Source organism: Pipistrellus kuhlii, unplaced genomic scaffold, assembly GCF_014108245.1.
Source record: "Pipistrellus kuhlii isolate mPipKuh1 unplaced genomic scaffold, mPipKuh1.p scaffold_m20_p_7, whole genome shotgun sequence".
Taxonomy (NCBI): Eukaryota; Metazoa; Chordata; class Mammalia; order Chiroptera; family Vespertilionidae; genus Pipistrellus; species Pipistrellus kuhlii.
The window spans coordinates 622,566-640,692 of NW_023425573.1; positions in this window are offsets into that span (position 1 = coordinate 622,566).

Here is an 18,127-nt window from a genome sequence, read left to right on the forward strand (position 1 = left end):
TTAATGACTTTTGATAATTTTCTATGTAGTCTGAATATAGTTTCTTTATAAGGTATGTGATTTGAGAATATTTTCTTCCAATTTATGCCTTATCTTTGTGTTTTCTTAACAGTGTCTTTCAAAGGGTAGAAGTTCTACATTTGATGAAATCTAATTTATCAACTATTTCTTTCATGGATTATACTTCTGGTGTTGTATCTAAAAAATATTTGCCACAAAAATGTCCCTATATTTTCTCCTAAAATTTTTTTTATTATTCTACATTTTACACTTAGGTCTATGATCTATTTTAAGGTAGTTTTTGTATATGGAATATGGTATGGATTAAAGCCCATTTTTTACATATGACTATCTGATTGTTTCAACACAATTTATTAAAAAGATTATATTTTCTCCACCAAAGTCAAAATCAGTTGTTAATACACTATGGGCCTATTTCTAAGCATTTCTTTGTTTTACTGATTCATATTGCTATCATTATGCCAACAATACATTCTTTTAAAAATTATTTATTTGTTAACTTTACTTTTATTGTTGGCACTATTACAGATGTCCCTATTCTCCCCACTTTGCCCACCTCCACCCCAACCTTCACACCCCCTTCCCTCTGGCTATCATTGCAGTTATTTGTGTTTATGGATTATGCATATATGTTCTTTGGCTATTCTCTTTTCCTCCTTTCATCTAGTCCCCCACACTTACTTTCCCCCTGACAGCTGTCAGTCTGTTCCATGTATCCATGCCTCTGGTTCTAATTTTGTTGATCAGTTTATTTTATTTATTAGATTCCAGATTAAGTGAGATTATGTGACATTTGTCTTTTTCTTACAGGTTTATTATGCCCAGCATAATACTCTCCAGGGCCACCCATGCTGTCTCAAATGGTAAGAGGTCCTTTTTTTTTTTTTTTTTTTTTTACATCTGTATAGTGTTCAATTGTGTAAATGTACCACAGCATTTTATCTACTCCTCTATTGATGGGCATTTGGGCTGTTTCCAGATCTTGGCTATTGTAAATAACACTCCTAGAAGTCTTGAAGTCAGGTAGTATTAGGCCTCAAACTTTTTTTCTTTGAAGTTATTTGTGATATTTTAGCAAAAAAAAATATTAAAAAATTTTTTAAATATTTTTGCAATTCTAGATGAATTTTGGAATAAACTTACCAATTTCTACAAAAACAGTCTGTTGGGGTTGTGATTTGAAAGGCAATTTGGAAGAGAATTGATTTCTTAACACTATTCAGTCTTCTAACCCATGGACAAGGTATAAAGCCCCATTTATTTACGTTCTTTAATAGATTGGATCAGAATTATCAGTATTTTCTAGAGAAAAAAATCAAATCAAATCAGGCTTCAGAGAAGAAATAAAAGAAGGGAGGATTGAACCTGACATAAAGCTTCTATCATTTGACATCTCTATCTCACTACTTCACACCAAGAATTTTAATTGCAGGGCTTTCTCTTTACTGGATTAAGTTCTCTGAGTTAACTAGTTCCTGAAAAATCTGTCTCCATCTAAGGCTTTCAGCTCTTTGAAACTTCATGAGAAAGTAAAAATTGCAATCCTACATATGGCGGCCTTGCCTTTCTGAATTCATACAATGGCTTTTGCTGAGTTCTTTATTGAGTTATTCAATTTTTTCTTGCTAGCCTGTTGGGATTGAACAGTGCTTTGGCATCATTTAGACCCTATTGGCTATCCTTAGCAGTCATACATTTATGAAGCAGGAGCAATCTGGGCTTCTGAATGATCCCATTCATCCCATGGAGAGATTGCTTCCTGCCTCACAGTCTTTATATTTCCTCCCTGCTTCTTCACAACTTCAGCCTTCCTGCCAGGTGGGTTACTTCCAGTCCAAGTTTATTTAGGCACAGTCACTCTCTCCATATACATATATAATTTTTTTTTTTTAAATGCATCCAGTATCCTCTCCTTACCAGCTGCCTTTTCCTACTAGTGACTGAGTTTGGACTCAAACAGAAAGAAGTCCTTTTCCGTTCCTGGGGCAGCCACCTAGTTTCGGCATCCAGAGTGCTGTTCAGCCTTTTGTTTCATTCTGTTGATCTTGGTGGAACTGGATATGGTGGAACAGAATTTCAGAGTCATTTACCTGAACAGTTTATATCCTTTGGATATCTCCCAGCCAACCTATATCTGAAGTAAGGTTCAAATCCTTTATTCTGCAGCTCATAAATTTCAACTTAAGTGTGATATTTGTGTCCACATTTCTTAGTTTGCTTTGACTCACACCAGAGGGGTAGTTAGAGCTTATAATGAACCATTAAAGCAAACATTATGAGCATATATATATATATATATATATATATATATATATATATATTTATTTATTTATTTTTTTCTTCTATGCATACATTCATTTAAACTTTTTTTTTTGGCATTAACAAAATTGGGAGAAGAAACACACAGCATACACAGATAATCTTAATTATTCACTTTTTCATTCAGGTAGCTAAATTGTTGCATGGTTGAATCTATGAATGAGTTCATGGTAGTTACTTTATGGCCTCAATTTAGCTACATAAAGATGCTAGATAATCTTTATGCACAGCAAAATTTGAGGACCCGTACTTGTCAGGCACAGTCTCTTTCCTGACTTTTAGCATCTTGATCATATTTCTATTGGTATTGACAAAGTCAAATTTTGAACATAGGATTACTATCATGAACTCATTCATGGATTCAACTATTAATCAAACATTGACTGAGCACCAATTTTTTGCTCATATTTATTCAAAGTTCCAGGATGGCAAGGATGAACAAGACAGAGAAAAGTCCCTATCCTTAGGAATATAACTGTGTGTTCACCAAAGGGACTTAGTCAATGTGCAATGGATGTCCAACCTCCACAAAAGTCCCCATGTTCTCAGCGTGGCGAATATACTAGAATTGACAATCTAGCGTTTTCATGGAAAGTGTAAAGGAAGAGAGGGTAAAGAGAGCTAACACTTATATTTGGTTCTTTGCATAAACTCATTACCTTCTCACAAACATCCTATAAAGAATTAATGCTTTTATCTCCCCTTCTCAAGATCCTCTACTTCTCTCACTTGGTCCCTTTTTCATTATCTTTACCCTTAATGAAGTTCACATGGATTGACACTCAAGGGTTAGGGCAAATGATTTCTTCATTTTGACTTGGGAAAACAACAATGATATTTTGTGTATCAGGACTTTGACTATGTTATATTATATAATCCTTGTAACACATTTAAAGGAGATAGCAATCTCCAGATTTTGCAACTATAGGGGAAGAAACAGAAACTGAGAGAGGATAAGAAAATATTTGTGTAATGCAAAAAAATTCAGGTTCAGAAAAGTGAAGTGACTTGCCAATGCTAGGAGTCAACATCAGTTACTTAACTCTAAGATCAAAATTTGTTTCCCACATCATTATGGCTCTATCTGCCATTGATATAAATTTGTTTAAAAAGATTATTTCTCTAAAACCTTCTTTCTTTTTTGAGCAGTGCTCATTTAGGTTGTTATACTATTTGCACATTTATAAGAACAGGTGTAAAATAACTATAATACTTGGGAAATGAAATTTTAACAGAAGTTTAAGACTTTTCATTTAAGTATTTTTTTGTGATTTGATTAAAGATACAATTAGTATAAGAAAAATGAACTTATTTATTTATTTTTTAAAATATATTTTTACTGATTTCAGAGAGGAATAGAGAGGGAGGGAGAGATATAGAAACATCAATGATGCAAGAGTCATTGATCAACTTCCTCCTGCATGTCTCACCCTGGGGATCAAGCCTATAACTCAGGCATGTGCCCACATCAGGAATCAAACCCTGACCTTCTGGTTCATAAGTCAACACTGAACTACTGAGCAATGCTGGTTGGGTAGAGAAATGAAGTTTTAAATTTTACATCCTAGCCGAAACCAGTTTGGCTCAGTGGTAGAACGTCGGTCTGCAGACTGAAAGGTCCCGGGTTCGATTCTGGTTAGGGGCATGGACGTTGGCTGCGGGCACATCCCGGGTGGGGTGTGTGCAAGAGGCAGTTGGTTGATGTTTCTCTCTCATTGATGTTTCTAACTCTCTATCCTTCTCTCTTCCTCTCTGTAAAAAATAAATAAGATATATTAAAAAAAATTTTTTACATCCTAGTTGCCCTAACCTTTGAGTATCAATCTCTACCTATCATTCACTCTTCTTAAAATAAAATGTGTAATTTATTATAGGAAAAAGACAAAATTCATCTTTACACGCAAAGAGATCCTCATGATTTGATGGAAGTTCTCCAGTATCCAAAGTTACTTTGGGAGTTAGGAAATTTTCTAGTGTATGTTCTGTTCTCCAAGTGGCCTATGACTAAATCAGCTCACACTGCAAATTGTCTGAGGGAGAAGTCCTTCAATGTTTCTTCCGCTACTTCACAATCCTGCCTTGAGCACACTTTTCTATCTTGCAACTTAAATCTTGCATGCTCTGATTTCAGTGTTTCCCCCCTCTTGATATATGTTCAATAAAGATGGAGAACAGCTGGCCTGTGCTCTGCATATTAACAACCCCTCTGAGACTTGAATACTGCTATTCATTTCCTTACCTTTAGTGAAAGAAATTTGTGCTAGACATTTTGGAAGCTCTACCAGATGCAGCTTTTAATGAAATATCCATAAACTGGAGAAGAGCCATCAGATAGGAGATGACCTTTCTCGGAACCAAAGCATTTTCAGGACCATAAAATTCAAAGGCAGAACTCATCTAGAGGTAGCCCATGTGTACTTTTTTCATAGCAAGGCAGTGCTTTATTCCAATTACTGTGGTTAGAACCATTGGCAATGGGAAGATATTGGTATCATTTATGTTTACTCTCAAATAATTAACTTTAAATAAAAGAGAAATAGGTTTAGCTATAAAGAAACCAAAGCAAGGAGAGCCAAAGAAGACAGAGGAGTTATACTTTGTATATTTGTTTTCATAACTGTCAATATTTGATCATCTTATAGTGATTTATTAAGTCTCACAATGCCCTATGCACCAAGTCTACAGTAATGGCAAAAAGGAAGCCATTATAATTACTGTTCCCTTAAAGTAAATATCAAATTCCCTCAAACAAATGCTATTAATTGCAACCCCTATTACTTTAGAATTTTTATTTTGTAACTGTCTCATCACTTTCATTTCCCTCCTTAGAAATTTATCTTTATTTTTGAGAGCATTACAGATGTGTTTCCGCGCCACCCCTTTTTTAAATATCATTGCCCATTTTTACAATTTTATTTTCATTTTACAGTTTACACTCAACACTATCTAAAAATATATATATTTTATTGATTTTTTACAGAGAAGAAGGGCGAGAAAAGTTAGAAACATCTATCAGTTGCCTCCTACTCACCCCCCACTGAGTATGTGTCCACAATCAAGGTACATGCCCTTGACTGGAATCGAACCTGGGACCCTTCAGTCCACAGGCCAATGCTCTATCCACTGAGCCAAACCATTCAGGGCTCAACACTATTTTGTATTATTAGTTTCAGGTCTACAGCATCATTTAAGAGTTTTTAAGTAATAGAAACAGTGATATAAATCCATTCAAAGAACTTAGAAAAAAATATATGTAAAGAAATGACTGCCAGCATAATCTTTTAAGAATCTTAGAATAAAATAACAGGCTCTTATAACTGGATGGTACCTAAGGCAACTGCTAGTGCTAAGACTCTGGAGTCTTTTGTATGCAAGGAAAACAAAGAGGGCGGTGTTTTAGGAGCATTGTCAGAGAGAGAGAACTCTAAGAGACAGATTAGAGAAAGCCAGAGGCTGGTCTGCTATGGCCTTGCAGACCAAAGTGCAAACTTGGGAGGCTGTAGGAAATCACACATGAGAAAGGACATTTAGTCTCTGAGAAGGAAAGATTTTGTAACGTTGTAGAACATTGTTTGATTTGTAAGAACCTCAATAAATGTTTTTTAAATAGATGCATTTTCTCTCATCATCCTGACCACACCCTCTCAGATCCCTTTTCTTAGAAACTGAAGATGACACAAATAAACGAATATACCATGCTCATGGACTGGAAGGATTAAAATGTCCATACTACCCAAAGCAATCTACAGATTTAATGCAATCCCTATTAAAATACGAATAGTGTTTCTCACAGAACTAGAAAAAATAATCCTAAAATTTATATGGAACCACAGAAATATCTCAAATTGCCAAATCAATCTTGAGAAAGAAGAATAAAGTTGGAGGTGTTACACTCTTTGATTTCAACCTATGCTGCAAAGTTATAGTAATCAAAACAATATGATACTGTCAACAGCCTTCTTAAAACAGCTGAAGGATTGAAAACACCCCTCTTAAGTGGTCAGGCCTTTGGACAAAACTAGCACCTCCTTCAAGGTTCATTTTTCATCTATTGCTGTAGCACTAAGACATTTGCTTCTAAAGGAGCTTCATCTTGCTGCTCATATGGAATTGTGTGGCATTAAACAGTAAAGCTATGTGCCACACTCCTCATATTGAGCATAAGATGGAGCCTAAATAGCAGCTGCTATCTCCTTTACAGTCCCCTTCCCTTGACCAGCATGAGTAGAGTTGCTTTAAAACCTTTCTATATAGTGTTTGGTTTGAACAGAAATGTAGAATTTTACATTTATGCCATTAAACTTCATCCTTTTGGCTTCTGTTCTTTGCCTTTTGGAGAAGGCTGAACACGATTGTTCTTTAGAACATGAGTGAGAAGCTATGGAATCTCCAGAGGAGAGGGTTTGAGGTGTTTTCTTAGGGAATGATTGTGGTAAGAAGAGCACTTGGTTGGTAGGTTAGAACAGCAGGAAAGACAAGGAGTTAGAGAAAGAACAGACTTTGAAGTTAGGCTGGTTTGAAATGGGCAAATTAAATAATCTCTCTGAATCCTGACATTAATAAATGGGGAACAATAAACTCCAGTGTTGTTTTGACCATAAAAGGCAAAGATGAGAATTGGTTAGAGGTGGAACACACAGCCGGCCCTGAATAAATGCAGTAATTACTGCTCACTGCTGTTAGTGTTTAACAGTCTTCTAACACTCACAGCATCTTTTTGCAGAAGGCACTGTTTTCATTACCTTGTTGTGGAAACTGTGTAGTTAAGGATTAGTGGCAAGTAATCCTTAATGACTGATTGAATCAGGATTCAAATCCAATCTGTGGGACTCCTAACTCCTCTTCTTTCTCTCTGCCACACTTGATCATTCTGACTAACATATCCAGGGGCTGGTGGACCTCAATCCTAAAAGCAATTTGGTAGAGGCAGACCAGTCAGAGGTGGAAGGAAAAAGAAAACTTAAATCTTGTACCTCTGTTGGGTTTATGTAGAGGCCACATTCCCTGGGCAAGTGGTGGGGAGGAAATATCAAGGTGGTGTGGGAGGGGAGAGATGTTATCTTGCAGGATACCTACTGTGTATATATATATATACTGTATATACACATATCTTGGTGGCTTTAAACATTCAAATTCCCAACACAGGAAAACAAAGAGTCTGACATTTCAGCCTCAGCATGCTCTTCTTTGCTTTTAGGAAGATGAGTAGATTATTGGACCAGAAAGAGCAGACCAAAGCAATAACATTTTACTGTTGAGTGGTTGCTCAAAATCCACCAACCTTCAACTTGACTATTCTCATCCTCACAAAAATCCCCAGCTGCCTGTGTGTCTGTGTCTCATCTCTTTATTGATGAGATGTGGGGAGGGGAGGACTATCAGGTTAGCTTTATGACAGCCATTGGGGAGTTATAGAAGGGGAAACCACAATACATAATTTTTATAAACAGTTTTGGGTTCTAATCAGGATTCCTCTAGAATCCCTTGTGCCCAGAGGCAGTAATCCTGGGGCTACGTCTAGCAGAATCCCATGGGAGGGAGCTCTAGAAGGATTATATACTGGTAACTCTCTGTTTCCCAGAAATCTGTGGGCTTGGCTTCTGTGAGGCTATAAAATGGCAAGAATGGTGCACACCCAAAGTTAAGAGGCTCTTTATCCATTTCTGGTTGGGGATGCCTTGAGAGGTTTTTAAGAGCAGCATTGTGGCTAAGTCTGAGAGGAAAGACTATAAACAATGTGGCAGCCAGGGTCACAGGGCTCCTATGAATATCAGAGTTGTTGGGATGTTCAGCTAAGACAATAGAAGCAAAGAGTAGCATAGGGCTGGGCATATGTAAGTGCTCAGTAAAGGTAAAGAGGTGGAGGATGGGATAATACTTGGGAAGTCAGAGCATCAGTTTGAACTTTTAGCGGTGTAAAGTTGTTATATTCCTTTCTATGATATTCTGACAAGTTTAATTAACCCAGTTTACCCCTTGAGTTACCTTGAAATGTCCGAGATCCCTTTGGGGTAGACTGAATCTATTCAAGGGAAGTGAAGAAAGAATGGGAGGAGATCTTATTAATAACTACCAATGCAATTTTATGATGCTAATCTTTTATGTGTTATTTTTTTACTACATCATACATATTAAGCATATTACATATGACCATATTTAACCCTCACGGTTTTCTTGCATTGAACACAATTTACATGACCTATTTATGATGAGCAGACCTGGAAGTCTGACCCTAGACTATCTGATTTAGAAACTTAGGTGAGAAAGGTATAGCAAGGGACAGGGCTATGGAGAGAGGCGTGTGGCCCCATGCTTTTGTCATTGGTATAATCTTTGGCAAACAAAGAGCTTTTGCAAAGCAGAACTAGGAATCATCCTTACAAAGGGCTGGCCATTTTTAAGTTCTTGTGGGGACTTTTGGGTGAATTACCTGGCTTCTTTTTCCAGTGCCATCTGGTTAATTGTTCAGATCATGCACTTAGACTGTTGTTTGGACAGGACATGAAAGCATAAAGGCTGCATAGGAAATGAATGTTTTAAGATCTTTTTCCTAGAGAAGATGGGAGATTAACTGTTTTAGATATCCTAACACATTTTTTTTTTTTTTTTTCATATGCTTGGGGGCTTGTGTTTTATTTTAACCACAGCAAATTTCAGAGGTCTCTCACAGCTGATGTAGAAGCAGGGAATAACTTAGCAGCCTTTGAACAAAGTTATGCAGTGTGGTAGGGAGAGTTTCTCTCTTCCCTTGTTTTCATTTCCCGAAGAATCAAACTTTCTGTGTAGGCGGCCTGACATAGGCCATGGCCTTGTCGGTGGCTTCTTAATTAACAAAGGTTTTTATTTATCCAGTGCAGAGCTTGTCTTACCTCCTTTCCCCATCCGCTAAGCCAGCCATGCAAAGCAGCACGTACCGAGACCTCAAAGAAATCCAACTGTGGGCTTAAAAGAATCCAGGCAGCCAGCTAAAGGGGAGTTTAATAATAAGCCTGCTCTTGCCTTTTATTCTTCTTGCATTCAATTTTTAGGACTCTCAATGCGTTTGCTGCAGGAAAATGCTGGGGCTCCCCGAGGCAATCAGGGAGTTGGTGTGGTAAGGGTGTATTGGGAAGGCAAAGGGAAGTGTGGCTTGGACCACAGCCAGTGATTGGACAGTTCAGAATTTCCAAAGCCTCATGTTCATGGAAAAAACTTGGCAAAGCTACAGTCTGAAATATAGGCTTACCTTTTTAGCCCTTAGGGCCTCAAATTGCATGTGTTTCCTTCCTCTGAAAGTCTCAGGCGAGCTTTGCTCTCTCTTTTTTGGAGAGTCATGGGTTAGTCAAGAGGAACTGGACTTCCACCTGCAGACTATGGCCCCTCCTGACAGTTAGGAAGGCCTCTCAGGCTGTCAGCCTTTTGGGAGCAGCCCCTACTTCTGGCAGACAGCACTGAAGCTGGCAGGAGAATTATGCTGTAACTGGCAACCTCCATGCATTCCAGAGAGGGAGCGCCCGTGTTCTCCAGGAGATAGTGAGATTAGAAGGGTGCCAGGTTTTCTGTGACCTTTGCCTCTCAGCTGAGTGAGTAGCTGGGGAAGAAACTAGCTACAATGGAGACTGTCTCTGTGTAATCCCCTTTGAAAGCCAGTCTCTATCAGAATAAGAGGAGAAAAGGTGAGTGATCTGCAAAATAGAAAATAGTTTTCAGGTCTAGGTGTAACTTGTCTAAAAGCCTCCTTTAGCAATTAAAGCATTAAAGTGTAAAGAGAGGGTATCCAGAGCTACCTGGCTGTCAGAGTGGTGATTGCAGGATGTCCATCCATTGGGTCCCCAAGCTGGTGGAGACATTTGGTGCTCACTTATTATGCATGTGTTCCCTTTGAATTGTGCTGGAGTCAGGTGAGTAGTTGTGGCTGATGGCGATGATCAGAAATGAGTCAAGGCAGTGAAGAGACACTGTACCATCTCCATCTCTCTTTCCTCTTCTGGAGAAACAAATATGCTGAGATGGGGAGACAACTAGACTTGAATCATTGGTTGGAGAAAAAAAAAACCCATAGAAAGTCAACTTGGACTTTCAGTGAATAAGAATAAAACTTTTATTGGGCTAAAACACTGAGATTAAGAGTTTGCCTGTGGCAATCACCAACAATAATTATTCTAATAAGATGGTGATGGGCTGGTTGTTTCCAGATAAAATCCACTAGCATGCAAGTGCTTCTCCAGAACTGGCTGGGGGAGGTCTGTCTCTGTCTAGTCCTGTGAAGCCTCTACATGTTTTTGCAAAGTGTGTGTGTGTGTGTGTGTGTGTGTGTGTGTGTGTATGTGTGTGTCTTGAATATTAACCACTCTCAAAAGGACATATTTGCATGTTGAGATCCTTGCAGCTTGATGGCTGGAAAACACTTCCTTGATATTCAAGGAGTTCTGAAAAGTAACAGTCTACCAATGTTCTGGTTTCATTAGGCATGACCAATGGGTCTGATTTCACTGATTCATTCAACAAATACTTTCTGGATATGTACAAAGGGCCAATAGTCTTGAGAACTGGGATACAATGGCATGTGTGGCTTCATGGCCCTGCCCCCATCTTCCCAAGATGGGATTATGTAACATGGTAATGACATACCTAATAGCTAAATTGACATATATCAATGATCTCCTCCCAACTTCTCAAAAACCCCAGTAGATAAGAATCCTTCTTACAGATAAGAGTACTAATTCCCAGAGAGCCTCCAGGTCACAAAGCTAGAAAGTATAGAGCCTTCTCCACTCCCTGATTCCTCAACCTCTACTCTTTTCACTATACATGAACATTTCAAGATTTCTTCAAGATTAGCTACATGAGATTTTGGGATGTTCTCTCCATGGTCCACTTTGCTAAGTAAGCAGAGACTTTTGCTATTCGTCATATGTCTGCTGATTTGGGTCTATATGACAGGAGATGTTTCCCAAGAATTGTGAAGTAACAGCTTGTTTTTAAGAAGCATGGATATGCATCTTATAGTCTCTGACATAGGTCGAGGTTTGAAGAAAATCTTGCCAGGTTCCTTCACTTGTAGGATGATGACACACATCCCTTCTCTGTCCACTACTCCTCTGGTAAAATATTTATTGAGGAAAAGATAATAGTACCATCTCTTTAGATGTATATTTTTCGTGGTTTTCTTTCTTTGGCTGGCAGGGATATTTTGTTCTCTACTATACGTGCATTTTCTTTTATTTAGATTTTAGTAAAGGAGGAGAGTAACCATGAATTAATCCATCAAAGGGATGCTATAAACTATTTCTGTAGACATGGTATGAAGTTTTAATAATGAAGATTATTGGATCAAGGATAGGGATAAAGATGGGAATTAGAAGAAGCTGTCCAAAGTCAGAATGTATATTCCACAAGTCAGAATGTAAGAGAAAGATGCAGACTAAGGAGTCATCTTGTTCCAGAGCCAAAGAAATTGCCAACTCAGTAAAACAATGCCTTTGATACTTTTGCTCCAGGGATTTTCTCTTTAAGGGAAGATAATTAATTATCATCATCCACTCTTACTTAGTAATAATTCTTTTATAGGCATTTGGGCATCCCACATGCCTGCTGTTGCCTAACAGCTAGGCTGGAGGGAAGTGGTTCTTGGGTGGATGAAAATTGCATCCCTGGAGAGCTTCTGCCTTGGGGCAAATTCTCAAGACTCAATGACTCGCCAGCTATATGGAGCTTTGAGAGGCAGGCCTGGGGAATTCTGGATACATATAGGCAGGATGGCCTCAGGGAGTAAGAAAGAATGAACATTACCCAGTTTTTGCTTGGGAGGCAGAAGAACAAAGTGAGAACCTTGGTAATTAAAATAATCACCCATAATATCCCAACCTCTGTTCTGTCTCTGTTCTAACTAAATAGCATTGGGCAAATCCTTTAACTTCCTAGGTTGAGCTCTCCAACTTGAGCTGGGCCTGACATATGCTTTTGCTCTTGACCTCACTCAGCTGTTCATGTAGATGACTGAGTGCTTCTGGTAGCCAAAAGGAGTAGAGCTCTTCAAGAACAGGTGCAAAATAAATATAAACTATTAAGGTTGACTTCAAAGTGATTACATGCCTTGAACCAGGATTTCAACAACCCGCCCCTCTGCCCATGACTTTTTCTCTGTTTACATTTTTGGCCTAGAGATTGTTCTCTCTCATGAAGGTGGATGGTGAGAAAGTGAAATGGAGAGAAGAAACTAACATTGAGAGAATGATTGAACTGGTCTAATTCCTAGCTAAGTCACTTCATCTGTGCTTTCTTATTTAATCCTTACCACAATTCTTAGAGGTTGTTTTGCAGATAGAGAAAGGGAGGCTCAGAGAAGTTAAGTCTCAAGGTCAATGGAGGCCCTGAAGTTGGGGTTTTCACTGCCTGCAAGACCTTCTCTTAGGTAGGAAAACAAGGGCTAGAGCATGTCAAAACCAGGAAGAAAATAAGGCCAGATTTGTTCCTCCTTTCCTCTTTTCTAATTCACTGTAACATTTAAGCTGTGTCCATCCTGAGAGATCAGAAACGGCAAAATGTAGGACTGAACCTCTGCAATTCTACCCTTCATTCCTGATCTCAATATCCCTTTCCCTCACTCCACCCCTCCAGTTGCTGCTATGAAGTATGCTTGCTCACCTCCCTATACCAAGGCCAGCACACGCCCTGCTGCTGCACCACCCATATCCTCTCCCTGGCTCCTGGAGTTGCCAAGCTCCTGGTGACAGGGAAATCAGAGGAGAAACGTGGGTTGCCAGGCTGTGTCAGGTACCTGAGACCCACCTGGAAAGATAAACGTGGTGCCCTGACCTTACTGTTCTCTGGAGCATAGAGAATATTAAATTCCAGAGATAAAGTTTCCTCCTTCTCCCCTCCATTGACTCTTCCTTGATGATGAAATCAGTTGAGTTCAGAATTTGGAAGGAGTGGGGGTGACCTTCAGGAGGGTGATGCCAAGGATGCAGCCTCCTCATCTCTGCAGGGCAGCTCAGGAGCCCCACTCATGGTGCTTAGTCCTGGAAAATCTCTCTTACTCTTTGACTCTCCCTCTATATCTGCCACTCATGCCATTTTCCCACCTGAAATGTGATAGATAAGAGGCATAGAGGTTAGGTGTTAGTAGTACTGAGTAGAAAGAAAGTGACTTTAATTATAAGAAACTGATGATTTCTGTTCCAGCTTCTAAGAAGATTGAACTAAGTAAGATGAGAGATGTGATGTGTGAATAGGGGAAGGAGAGAAGGAGGGAGGAAAATAAAGAGGAAGAGAGATAGAAAAAAAAATACCACTGAAATCAGACATCAGAAGAACATTCAGCCTGAGAGGTGTGCAAAGTGTCAGATGCTAGAATTAGTGTGGGAAGAAGAGTAGAAGGCCATTTATAATAAATATCTCAGTTCAGGAGAGAACTCTGAAGGGGATGTGCTCAGAAGATAGCTTCTGGACCAGGTGATCTATTGTGAGATCAAATAAGGCACAGGACAATAGACAGCTGGGACTCCAGACCCAGAAAGCATCATCTGAAGTAGAATACATTCTGGAATTGGTGGCCCTTCTTTTCTGATCACTGTCATCTAAATAGGCAAGATGTTTAAATTCTTAGACAATGAAGGCAAATTCATGTACATATGGCTATTTCCTGAGCAGAGCTACTGGTTCAAATACTTTTCTAATCCCTCAAATTTATGTAATTTTCAATCTCCAAATGCATGCTAATCAGTGGTTATTTCACCAGAAAACACTTCTACAAGTGTTCTTTGTCTGTGGCCACATATTGAGAACTGCAGAGCTGACCACATATACATCATTGCCTCTCGCTGTGACCCATTCATTGAAGGGCCTCCATAAGCATTATCTTATATAATCACAACCAGGCTCCCATTTGGTAGATAAGTTAAAGAGCTTAAGCAACAACATAAGCCCAAATAAGCACTGAGGATCAGAGCTAGGGTGCAAACCAGGGCATCTCAGCTCTAGGACCTGTGCTTTGAGCCTGGCTGTTGGAGAGACCCTCCTCTTGAGATCCTACCCATCACACAAAAGTTCCATCCTGTTCTGTTATTTATTGCTGCAGAGCAAACTATCCTCAAACGTGGTATACAAAGACAACCGTGTTATCATGCTTTCAAGTTTTGAGAGTCAGAAATTTAGTGAGGACACAATGGGAATGGCTCTTCTCTGCTTCATGATGACTCAAATGGCCGGATGTTGGAATAGCTGGGGCTGCAGGATTCACTTCCAAGATAACTTCTTCACTCACAAGTCTGGTGCCTGGTTTGGGACAGCTGTCATCTTGAAGTATTGGCTTGTGGCCTCTTTGGCCTCAGATATAGAAATGTCCTACATCTGAGTTCTCCAACATGGTAAAAAAACAGCCACAGTGAACACTGAAATGTGGCGACTCTGAGGAATTGACTTTTAATTTAATTTAATTTAAATTTTAATGTCTGACAAAAAAACTCACATGAACAACATAGGTAGATAATCTCTAAGATCTTCCACTGATGAGCTATATGGATTTGAACATGCCATTTAATTTTAGAATCTGAGCCTTCCCACCAGGAAAAAATGGGATAACTCACTCTTCCTGGGAGGGTTATTGGGTGTGTGTGGGTGCTAAATTATAAAATAATTTGTATTCTGTATAGCTGTGGGTTATATAATGATGATGATGATGATGATGATGATGATATAACAGAGTGGTGTGAAGATAAAAGGCATTGGAGTCACACAAATTTGAGTTTAAATTTCATTTCTAGCACTTTCTAGCTCTGTCCATGGGTCTACTTTGAACTTCCGCTTTTTCATCTCTAAATTACAAATAACAGTAACTTTTACACAGGGCTGCTAAGAGAATCTAAGTGGGTTAAAGGTTAAGAAGTGACCAGTACAGTGCCTGGGCACAGTAGGTGCTCAGTTCACATTAAACTGTCACAGTGGAGCCACCCTGGGTTGATGGACCTGGGGTTCAAATCCTGGATCTAGCACTTACTAGCTATGTAATCATGGGCTTGTTATTTAATCTCTCTTTGCCTCAGTTTTATCATCTTTCAAATGGGGATCATAACACTTGTCATAAGGTTTAATTATTCATTAATTTTGCCATTTAACAAACATTATTTGAGCTCTCTCTTTACATATTAGATCCTGTGCTGACATATGACAAATAAAAACACAAACTGTCTTTTACTAGGTGCTACATCAACATTTTAAAAAAGTATGAAACAAATGCTGCACATGCTTATAACTGGGGGGGCCAAGGAAGGTGCCTCCCAACCTCCGGGGAGGAGACCTTGCACGGACATGGGCATCTGTCAACATTCAATCTCCAAGAAGTTAAGAGAAGCCTTCACTCTGAATCTTACTCTCTTTCCCCATTTTCAAATATTCTTGGAACTGAAAATCAGTTCCCTAAAAAACAATGATTAGAAAGCCAATTTGCCAAAAGATCAATTAACCTATTGACTATCATACCAAATTTATCAAATTTGGTCCTTTACAATATTTGACTACTTGACAATTTGACTCCAGTGTCCAGCTGCTAGAATGTCTAGCTGCTTTAACAGAAATGTTTTTAACTCAATATCATTGTCTCATTTTTGTTACTAATGATGACACATAAAGAAACATATTTTATCATTAGTAATGCTATTTCAGCATGTCACATGGAAATTTTTCAGTTCATGTTAATATTATGTAGAACTGTTTTAATTGATGGCTACTTTTGATTTTCTTTGTATGCTCTAGAATATAAATTTAGATTTGATTTAGTTTAAAACTGATTCACTTTGTATGTTTTGAAATTTAAAAATAAGCTTTTAATGTCTTTATAGAGGATTTAGTTTAAATTTGATTTAAAATTCTGATACATTTCCAATGCTTTTGAATATAAATATATTAAATGCAAATGTCGAATTGCCAGAAATGGAAAATAAGGCAGATATGCAGTTGGAGAAATTGGCACACACTACTAAAAAGTGCTTGATGTTTAGAAAACTGGAAAATGACATTGCAACCCAATAGAAATCAGAAATGGCTGAAAAAGACCCATTACCTACATGATGTTGCTATGTAGTATTCAATAGGGGAAATTAAAATCTATTGATTTTGTAGCTATTATCAGAAGTAATCCCTATCTTGTGACAAAAGCAGCATTTTCTCTTTTTGATAAAATAGCCAAGCAATTATAAATATGTTTTAAAATGTCAATTTTTTTTTTTTTTTGCCCACTTTCTTGGGTCTTTGGTATTTCTCAGACAGTGAATCTATGTTGGCTTCTTATTTTCAGGCATTAGTAGCCACATTTTAAAGTTCAAAATGGTTGCTCCTGATGCTTCTGAGTTGATTCTTCCTTGACTATTTGTCTCGTTCTTGACACATGGTTAGTGAGGGAAGTCTCTCTGGCCGCCCTCACATCCTTCCCACCGCTCTGGCAGGACCATTGAACCTTTTGCAAATAGCTGGCAAGCCAACATACAATTTTAATTAGCTTTAAATGAAAATGAAAATAAAAATAAATGAACTTAAAGCAGTACTCAAAATAAATAGACTTTTAGATGACTTTAATTCATAATTTAAAATTTAATTCCAATTTCAAAGCCATCCAAAAGAAATAACAATTAGCTGGGGAAAAAAATTCCCGGTTAAAAATTCGAATATGCTGAAAAAGTTTTCCTATGACAAACAGAAATTTCAGTGGGTAAATGTTCCCATTAAATATCACAACATGTGAATCTGGTAAATTAACTGAATTGGTCATTTGGAAAATTGACCTTTCTAAGAACTGGCTTCCTGGGAATTTGCTCTTAGCAAATTGGCCTTTCAGGGAATGAGTTTTTACCAATTGGGCATTCATTGAAATAATTTTCAAGGAACAGATGAATTTCCACCCTCTCTTCTTGAGTTTTCTGGAATTCCCTATCCAACCTGGTCCCTGGGGCCCATATGAACATCCAACTAGCTGGGTTTCCCAGGGTGCAGATTCATGGTGAGAGCACTTAATGGCAAGTCTTTGGGAGGTAGAGCAATATTCAGGTAGTTTCTTTGGGACCTTTGGTATGCTGGAAACCCAGGGTTTTAAAAGGGTCTAATGACATGGATGTGGGTCTGTCTCCTTGTCCCCTTTCTGGCTCCACCTTGAGAAACATTGGATTATAGGACTGAATCCCATCTACGCAGCTAGAGGGAAAGATTAAGGCTCCTAATTTAGTTCTGGAGTTGGAAGAGACCTTAAGATCACTTAGTCTAGAGTTTCTCAATTTCAGCACTAGTGATATTTTGGTCCAGATGATTCTTTATCACAGGGGCTTTCCTGGGCATTGGAGGGTATTTAACAGCATCTCTGACTTATTTCTACTACCTGCCAGTTGCACCCTCCAGTTGTGACAATTGAAAGTGTCCCTAGACATTGCTATGGCAGGGAGTAAAATGATCCCTGGTTGAGACCCTCTGATTTACTCTGCTATACAATCTAGAACTTTCTTTTACATTTTATACCATATGCCCTGCTGCAAAGGGCTGAGAACTAACCTTCTCACTCCAGTTTTCCTGGGGGCAGCTTCACTGGTGTCATGAGAAGAGCATGCACTTTGGGACAATCTGCCTTGGACCTAGGGCTTGTGTCTGTTACTCATTAAGAGTGACTTTGGACAACTCTCTTAACTCATTGTAGGCCGTTTCATGATGTGTCCTCATCCCCGCTTCACAGATTTATTACTAGGACTAAATAACTCTGTGTATAAAATGTCTGGCCTTTTGGTGTGCTTGACAACTGTATTTCCTCCATTGAGCCCAAATCCCC